Source organism: Dendrobium catenatum, unplaced genomic scaffold, assembly GCF_001605985.2.
Source record: "Dendrobium catenatum unplaced genomic scaffold, ASM160598v2 fragScaff_scaffold_659, whole genome shotgun sequence".
Taxonomy (NCBI): Eukaryota; Viridiplantae; Streptophyta; class Magnoliopsida; order Asparagales; family Orchidaceae; genus Dendrobium; species Dendrobium catenatum.
In genome coordinates, this window is record NW_021319121.1 from 615,932 (window position 1) to 626,140 (window position 10,209).

Consider the following 10,209-nt stretch of genomic DNA (forward strand, 5'->3'; position numbering starts at 1 on the left):
AATAATAATAATAATAATAATAATAATAATAACAATAATAATAAAAGATCTGATGTGGGCCACGGCGGCCCGTGTTTGGCACGTGATTAACCTGGTTTTTTCTTATTAATGTGTGAGGAAAATTGTGAGCCGACGATCAATTTATTAATGATAATTTTAGTTATAAATTTGACCAGACAATACAAGCTAATTACATATTTAATAATTAATAATAATAATAATAATAATAATAATAATAACAATAATAATAAAAGATCTGATGTGGGCCACGGCGGCCCGTGTTTGGCACGTGATTAACCTGGTTTTTTCTTATTAATGTGTGAGGAAAATTGTGAGCCGACGATCAATTTATTAATGATAATTTTAGTTATAAATTTGACCAGACAATACAAGCTAATTACATATTTAATAATTAGAAATAATACCTCTGATATGTTATCAAAAAATTATCTTGAACGGACACGAATCTCAATGCAAAATCAAGTTGGAAACTTCCGAAATTAAAATTGGAACCATCCGAACTCCGATTTTAGCAAACATATAGTCGAACTGAGCGTCTCGGAAATACGAACCCAACGACACCAAATTCGATTGAATCCGAGCCCAAATGAGTCCAAATTAATGACCCGAAGCGCTGTTGGAAGGTTTGAACAACAATTTGGATTACCAAACGGTTTCCAAACATTACGTGTTTATATTCGAATCGAGTGGCTTGACGAGAAGAATCCAGCGCCGAATTCCGAAGTCACTAAGACCTTCAAATGCATGTTGAACGGTCCACAATCAAGGGATTCAATATCGGTCGTACCCATCCAACCACTCCCCATTTGCCCTTGATCTCTTACCTATTTACTGATCATGCCACTCCATAAATCTATAAATATACCCCTCATTTCTCTTTAGAGGGGGATCCAAGCAAGAGGAGAAGAAAAGAAAAGAAGGAAGAGAAGGAATAAGTTGTTCCTCGACCACCACCGGAGTCTCGCCGGACCACCACTTGAGGCCCTCACCTCCGCCGGACCACCACTTGACGTCGTTGCTTCGCCAGACCACCACTTGAGGCCCGGACTTCTGTTGGACCACCACTTGAGGCCCTATGCTCCACCAGGCCACCACCTAAGGCCTGAACTTTCGCCGGACCACAACTTGAGGCCCTCACCTCCGCCGGACCACCGCATGATATCGTTGCTCCGTCGGATCATCACTTGAGGCCATGTGCTCCACTAGGCCATCACTTGAGGCCCTGTCTCCACCAGGTCACCACCTAAGGCCCAAATTTCTGCCGGACCACTGCTTGACGTCGATGTTCCGTCAGACCACCACTTAAGGCTAGGACTTCAACCGTACCACCAATTGAGGCCCTCACCTCCACCAGACAACCGCCTGATGTCGTTGCTCTACCGAACCACCACTTGAGGCCATGTGCTCCACCAGACCACCACTTGAGGCCCTGTGCTCCACCAGGCCACCACACAATGCCCAAACAAACATGTCTATGTAACTCCCACCATGTAATGCGCTTTATATGATGTGCATTTGTATCACAAAGCCAAGGCTTTCTCCCAAGGAAGGGTCTCATTTGTAATTGACTGCAAATACTAGTGGATTCATTCAAACTAGGTCAGACCCCATGGTTTTCCCCCTTTTCAGGGGTTTCCACATAAAAACTCTGGCGTCTCTTATGAACGCTACACCCTCTCTTTTTATCTGTGTGTGTGCTGAATCTTCGTATAAAGCTGAGACGCTAAACTTTATATTTCTCTACCGTCACGAATACTCCAGGACGCAACAACCTCCAAATAATAATAATAGTAATAATTTGAAATAAATTATATATATATATATATATATATATATATATATATTTTTTCAATTATTCTATACTATTATATTTCTTTTACAAGTGGGGCCACCTAGTTGTTTCATGGACAGACAAGTGTTATAATGCTAGTTGTAAAGTTGTTTTAAGGAAAGTAATATTTCCCATGAATAAAAATAAATAAGTTCCTTTTTAAATCAAATAGTTATTTTCTTAAAGGTGTCATATATTAAAAATTCTGAGGATAAAATGCAGCCTTCTACCATAGAAATATTAAAAAACTAACAAAAGTGTAGTGAACAAATGAAATTATAGTTGCACTATGAAATAGAAAACAGTGCAAAGTTATTTCAAATGGAGAAATTATTATGTGCGGAGTTTAGATACAGTGAATCGTTCAGTTTTATGGCAGTGAATAATAAAAGCACAGTTATTGTTCATCATTGTGCTTTTACTGCTCATAACTGCATTTTACAATATTTTTAATGTTAACGGTCACAAAATTAATCAAATGATTTTCTGTGTTCGAATTCCGCACGTAATAATCTCTCCTCAAATTGAGCCTATATATCCCATGCCTTTTCAATAAAAATTGAATCTAGAGAAGTAGATGTACGAATATTTGAGGCAGGGCCCACACATTACAAATACAATAGTGAGATATATAAAATGGAAATAACATGTAGCTCCGATTGGATGATGGCACGTGGATTAAAAGATGAAAATTAGGATATTCTTTGTAATTATTTTTAAGCAATAAATTTGTTTTTAAATTATTATTAAATACTACTCTTTACATATTTTTTTTTTTTAAATTGTGATGAGTAAGTATTATTTTTGTGGCTAAATGCTATAAATCGACAAATTTTTAATTAATTTTTTTGTGGATAAATAATCATCTTTATAATAAAAATTATGAGCCATAGAGTCTTTTGTTTAATTTTCTTAATTTGATTAAAGATTAAAATGTGCCTAAATGGCATATATAATTCTATTTTAAAATAATATCTTGACTACTAATCAAGTTTTATCACACAATCCCATTAAAATGACTATTAATAAACATCTAGTAAAATTACCCACCTTTATTTTTATTCTAAATAAAAACTTTTTTTTAATAAATTCAGCTCATAAAAAAGATAAACTAACAACCATGGGTGCATATTGATCAAGCATTACAAGCATATCCAATATATGAGAATCCTCCTTTTTTTACCATTATTATTATTTTTTTATTCCATATGAGTATTCCATGCATTTCATAGAAATATTTCAATTTCTATTATTTAATTAAGCATGGAGATGTTTGGGTTAATTGATAAATCAGATCATGACTTAGTGGTTTGTAACTTCCCTTTTATGATTGAGGTCATTGGTTTAATTCTTAGGTTTCATTTGGGATGGCTTTCTTACTGCTTCTTAAAATGATTTTTTTACAAAAAAGTTAAAAAAAATTGTGCTATATTTAAAATTTTTGTATTAAAAATCTGTTCTAAGAAGCAATAAAAAAGTTGTCTCAAACTAAGGAGCAATTATTCTGTCCGGAAGCCAGATGCAGCTCTACGTCCGGAGGCGAATCAGGTGCAGCCACATCAGCTGTACTGAGCTACAATACTGAGCCGCAGTACACAACGAAGGGTGTCGTGACACATTCTGGTTGGTCTCCGGACAATATTCAGCATCTGCAAAGAACAATTAAACCATACAAAGCCTTACTCTCCACGTTCTTATAATTTTCTTAAAAAAACTCAATAAGTGCTGTCTATTCTCTCTTGTAGTAAAGAGTTTGTCTCCTTCTACATTCATCTCTGTAATAAGATGTTGTACTCTCTTTATACATATGTGATAGGATTCCTTTCTAAAAATTCATGACAATAAAGTGAAAAAGATGCATAATATTTTTTACATGGAACTTTTTTAGTGATCAGGCATGCATGGTATAGAACTAGCCAGCGAGTGCTCTCATAATTAACCTAATAAACAACAGTTACAGACCAGCAAGCAAAGAACTTTGAAAGAGAAAAAGGAAAGAGCCAAATGAGGTGATGATTGAAACTGCACAAAGAGGGAGACAAAGAAGCAACTGGCTGTGCTGCTAGCTCAGAACCTTTTTTATCTTTCTCTTTTTGCTAGATCTGAGCAAGTATTGAGTGATCTTTGTGGAATGTTGAATGGATATACTGAGGAGAGAGATGGGCAGATGATGATAGTGTTGATTTGTTTATTTGGAATGTGGGAGAGCAACATGCAAAAGAGCTTCAGAGCTGTTCTGAAATATGGGGTGATTTAAACAGGGAATTTGCAGAAGACAGAAGAGGAGGGATGCTTATGGACAACTTAGTATTGTATATAATATCCTCAATTACTTATGTTTCATTTGAGGCTATTGTTTTATTGCTTTCTGAGATAAATTTTTTTAATACAAAATTTTTTATACTAAAAAACTGCTTTAAAAAGCAGTAAAAAAACTGTCCCAAATGTTGATAACATATCTTAATATTTTTTTAAATAACTCTTTTAATTAATACCTTAATATTTTACCTAATGAATCAAATCTAAGTTGTTTCTTTTATAATTTGAGTTAAATTTGAATTGAATCGAAATGTATATCAATAAATATAAATTGCATAGGCACATACTCAAGTGTGTGTATATTGTATGTATGGACTGTTTTCTTTTGCTTGTAGCTCTTTGAGCATTCCTTAGTTTTCGATCCCTTTAAAAACTTGTAACGTACATTTTTTATATATTACCGTGTAGGCCCAGGTTTAACCCAAAAAAAAAAAAGATTAAAATTCATTTTAAGAAATTAGAGATTACAACAACAACAACAACAACAACAACATCAAGCCTTTATCCCACTACGTGGGGTCGGCTACATGAATCCTTTTTCTCCATTGAGTCCTATTAAAAGCCAAATTCTCGTTTAAATCTAATAAAGAAAGGTCATTCCTAATATTTTCTAACCAAGTCTTTTTAGGTCTACCCCTACCTTTCTTAACACAAGTCAAATCTAATACCTCTACTCTCTTAACTGGGTCGTCGGAAGGCCGCCTTTTTATGTGACCAAACCATCTAAGGCGACTCTCTCTAATCTTATCTTCTACTGGAGCTACTCCAACCTTTTCACGTATATGCTCATTTCGTATCCTATCTCTAAGGGTAAAGCCACTCATCCATCTAAGCATCCTCATCTCTGCCACACTTAACTTAGTATTATGCTTCTCTTTTAAGAAATTAGAGATTAATCAATTAAAATTAAATTGAATAATTAGCTAGAGCCTAGTTCAAATCTAAGTTATAATTCCACCAAACCTTCTATTTGTGAGTGATTTGTGTTGCTGCATTCTCCAAAAGTGATGAGAAAGTTACAATTTATCTTCATCTATTTTTTCCATGCTTGGAATTTGATTTCTACGCTTCTTCATATTTTTCATTCCAATTTGATATTTGAAATTATGTTTCATCAACTTTATTGGACTTGCAACACCGAGAGCTTCGAAAATATTATCCTTCACTAATTGATCAAATATTTCGGCTCGTTTGGGACGGCTTTTTTCTCGCTTCTTAAAGCGACTTTTTAGTACAAAAAATTTAATTTTTATATTAAAAAACGTCCTTAAGAAGCAGTAAAAAAATCATCTCAAACGAAGACTTCATCAATGACATATCAAGACTTTCTCCACAAACATCGTAATAGACATTCCCTCGCCAATCAACTCTCTTTACATTTTATACCTTTCTAATCATAAATTTTGACTTATGGAACCATTTAAAGATCTCATGGAGACTATCCTTTGTAATGGTTGACTTGAGAATTGAGATTGAATGATCAACCACTTTTCTAATGACTTTGCCTCAGTTATATTTTTCATATACATATAATTTATATGATTTATATTATAGCATGGCCCTCCATTTGCAACTATCTATATCTGATCCAGTCACAGCTTTCTCCTTATTTCAAATATTCTTTCTATATCCTCCTCCTTTGATGCTGCTAGCTAGGCTGTAATAAAGGTGACATTGGCCTATGAATGAGTAAGTCATCCTTTTCAATATTTGGATGACAGCCCTTCTATGTTTGTGATGGGTCACTATTTAATATTTTTGCCTTTATCCCTTTCTCACCAAAGAAAAAGAATAAGGATTCTATTGAGATGACTTTTTTATTGTTTTTTAAAACAGTTTTTTAGTATAAAAATTAAGATTTCGTTTGGAACGGTTTTTCTACTACTTTCTAAAGTAAGTTTTTAGTACAAAAATTTTGATTTTTGTAAGAAAAAACTACTTTAAGAAGTTGCAAAAAAGTGGTCTCAAACGAAGCCTAAGAAGTAGTAAAAAAGTCTTTCCAAATGAAGCCTAAGACTCAGTTTGATAAAACTTTCTTGCTATTTTTAAAGCATTTAAAAAAAATTCAATTTAAAAAAAAAAATTGTATTAAAATAACTATCTTTAAAAATAATAAAAAGATGTTCCAAACAAAGATTAAATTAGATATCAAATATGACGAGATATTAATCTACCCAATAATTACAATTGATGTACCCAGTCCTTTTGTATTAATGTGGTGATGACATATAATTATCAGGCTTGTAAGTGAAATTAAAATTTGATTAGATCTCTAATGATGGAAGATGTGGTGATTAAAATTTGAGCCCTAAACCCTAAACCCATTTTGAGCTTAATAAAAAAGCTATTCGAGATCAAATTTTAACACTAAACCGCTCGAGCAGCTCGACGAGCTTTTTTTTTCTTTGTCGAGTTGAACTCGAGCTCGACTTTTGAGCTCGAGCTCTGTATTTGATAGTCGAGCTCGACTCAAACATCCTATGACTCGACTCATTAGCACCCCTAATAGCTAGTGGTTTAGCACAAGCCTCAGATTAGTAGTAGAAAGGTTCATAGATTATCCTTTTGATAATTATAAGAACTAGTAAAGAATAGAGCAACATAATTAAAAATGTAAATTATGTTGATTAAATATTAATCAAGGTTAGTTATGCTTGGATAGTACAATGAGTTTCATGATAGAAAGACAGCCCAACTAATTAACTGGGCCACAAATTTGGTCTAGCTAGATAGATATTAAAAACTACTGGGCTGGGCCTCCGCACATATATTCCAAATGAAGACATAGCAGACAATGAGCTAAATATAGGTTAAAGAAAAACAAAGTAGTCATAATGTAGAACATTAATATATACTCTAATAATTTGAAACTTTTTTAAGGAACATAAGTTAGTTTTTTTTTTTTTTTTTGGATAAAACACACAAAGGTGCCTGCGTGTTAATAATAAAAAAATTACAAGTCCTCAAAGAGCATCTAGCTCTCTAAAAGTACAATCTTTGAAGCAAAACCTACGAGCCAAATGTTCTACCTAATACAATGATAAACAAAAGAATTAAAGTAACAAAACAAAGCAAAGACATGGAGACACACGAGCCACTCTAAGCAACCTGCAAGAAGAAATCCCAAAGAAATCTGCAAAAGAGAAGAGAGAAATAACCCAAAGCCAACAAAACAACACCGCAAAATGACCCAGACACATGGACCACCCACCAACGAAAGCAAAACCAAACCCAAAGGCAAAACCAACCGAGGAGGGCCACAGCAAAAGAGAAATTCAACAAAGAAAACAAATTACTTCATTGTAGACTTCCTCATACCACGTTTGCCAAATATAAGTTAGATTAAAGAAGGAAATAAAACCTAATTAGGGTTATTCATTATTGGACAGACACTCAGCCAAAAAGTGATTGGCCTTATCATTCATATTTTGAAAAACCTCCACTAGCTCTACAATAGTTCACTTGCAACATGAATCATTCTAGGTGAAGCCTCTAACCACCAACATAACATCTAAGCTTTATTTGGGACAGCTTTCTTACTACTTTCTATAGCAACCTTTTAGTACAAAAGTTTTTGAATCAGAAACTTCTATATTAGAAAATTGCTTTTGAGAGCATTAAGAAAGTCATCTCAAATGAAGTCCTAGTTGAACAAAATTAAGACCACATTAGCATCAAAACCTTAATCCATAATATTTTCACATAAGGATTAACCTTCTCATCAAGAACCAAAGATTAATTGTAATGTTCTTCCTTAGGAAAGCCACTCCCACTAAGAGATACTAAACTAACAACCATCCCTCCATTAAAAGAAGGCCAAAGGTGGATGGCCAACCTATTAAGGAAAATGCTTAGGCATTTGGTTCATGTGAGTACTCACCTTAGATTGATCATATCTCTTTATGTTTAATTCATCTTTAGCAAAGCATTAATGGCTTTTCATAATTCATAGTCTAATACAAACTAATAAGAAGCATTGATTTAAAAATTTTATAACGAGAGCATAATACTAACATTAATATTTTCAATATTTTATAACGACAGCTTTTTATAGCTTTTAAAGTAATTTTTTAGTATAAAATCTTTTTTTTCAAAAAAAAATTATACTAAAAAATCGCTTCATTAAATAAATCAAAGCTGTCACAAATAAAATCTCAATATGAAAACCAATGAGAATAATCCAAGTAACCAATAGAATAAGATCCATAAGCTTATAATCATTAAAGATATTCCTAATCCCCACCAACAAAGTACAGTCAAAAGAAAACATATCAATTGTATAAAACATAAGGTATTGAAAGGAATTTTCTAAATAATTAGTTGCAATTGATTTTTTATAAAAACTTTCAGGAAGTGAAATGGTGAGATTTTTTTAATTTCAGATAGAGTTCTACAGGGCTTGAAAGACAGATTATGAGATAGCTACAGTTTTTCATAAAGGTGATTATAGAATTATTATGAAAAAAATAATTTTCTTAAATTGTTGTAGAAAGCAGTTTCCTATAAGCAAAATATGAGGAGATCGATATGAAATAAACTCTACAAAAAATCACAATAAACCAGAAGATCATGAGGCAGCAAGATTCAGGTAATGGGAATGCTAAACATCTTTCTTTTGCAGCAGTAACAACATATCTTCCAGTTTCAGGATATCAAGCCAACATGAACTTCAAGGAAAAAAACATAAATTGCAGGGAAGTTAGTAATTTGCACCGGATTTGCAGTGGCATTTGCAACGGATTTTTTTTCTCGGAAATTACGACGGAAATATTCATTGTTTTTTTTTTTTTTTGTGCGACGGAATATCTAACATAAATTTGCGACGTCAAATTTGCTGCAAATCAGTCACAAGTCCAACGCTAACTAACATATCTAACCAACTAAGTATGCATCTATTTCATTTGTTCTGTTTCGTTCTATTCGATTTCGGCTCCGGCGATTCTAAACCTCCTTCGACGACATTTCCCGTGGCCTCTCCTCCTTTGACAACGACGTTCTAATTCCTGTCTCCGCCTTCAAAAGCGTTTCTTCTTGTTGCATATGAAGCCTTCAATTTCCTTCCCATCGGATCCAAAGTCACACCTCCTCCCGCCATTCTTCTATGGTATCCAAAGTCACAACTCCTTCACGATGAGATGACAGGAGCTTGGTCTTGCAAAGGTACCCATCTTTCTTCCTTCTGCGCACTTCTTCTTCCAAATCCCTCATCAGCCAAACTCCTCCTTGCCACTGAGCCGAGTTTTGTTGCGAAGGTATGGTTTTGTTGATAATATTAGATGGGGATTTGATGACTACACATTTTAAATATCTTGGGTCTATTGTTCATAGTGATGGTGAAATAGATGGATATATTATTAGTTGACATCAAGTTGGATAGTTGAAATTGAGGAATGCATCGGGCTTGTTGTATGACAGATAAGTCCCCCTCAAACTTAAGGGAAAATTTATAAGATATGGTGAGATCTACAATTCTTTTATGGTGCAGAATGTTGACCATTAAAAGAGAAGCATAATATTAAATTATGTGTTGCAAAAATGAGAATGCTCAAGTGGATGTGTGGCTTTACTTTTAGAGATATGTTACAAAATAAGCATATTCGTGACATTGTTGGAGTTGCTCCAGTGGAAGAGATAATATTAGAGAGAATCGCCAAAGAGTTTGGTGGTCACATATATGCTCATTTTATATGGTTGAAGTGGAGGAATGCATCGGACAGGCAAGCAACCACTTTGGATTGAAGAGGGTGTTTGGGTCGAGTTCAGCAGTGCTTGGGACAGCCCAAACTATATGATAAGGAGAGAGAAGAACAGATAAAATCCAACTCAAAACATCGGGGGTCTAGGTAGCTCCAACCATACTGAGGACATAGTTTCACACACTAAGCGCAAAAGATGTTGAAATAATTTTAACATATTTTAATAATTTTTTGATTATGCATGTTAATCTAAGTATATTGTAGAATGAGATGCTTAATAGAAAACTCACTACAGTTGAGTTGCGCAGTCACATTCACAAGCTCTAGGAGGACCAGCAGTAG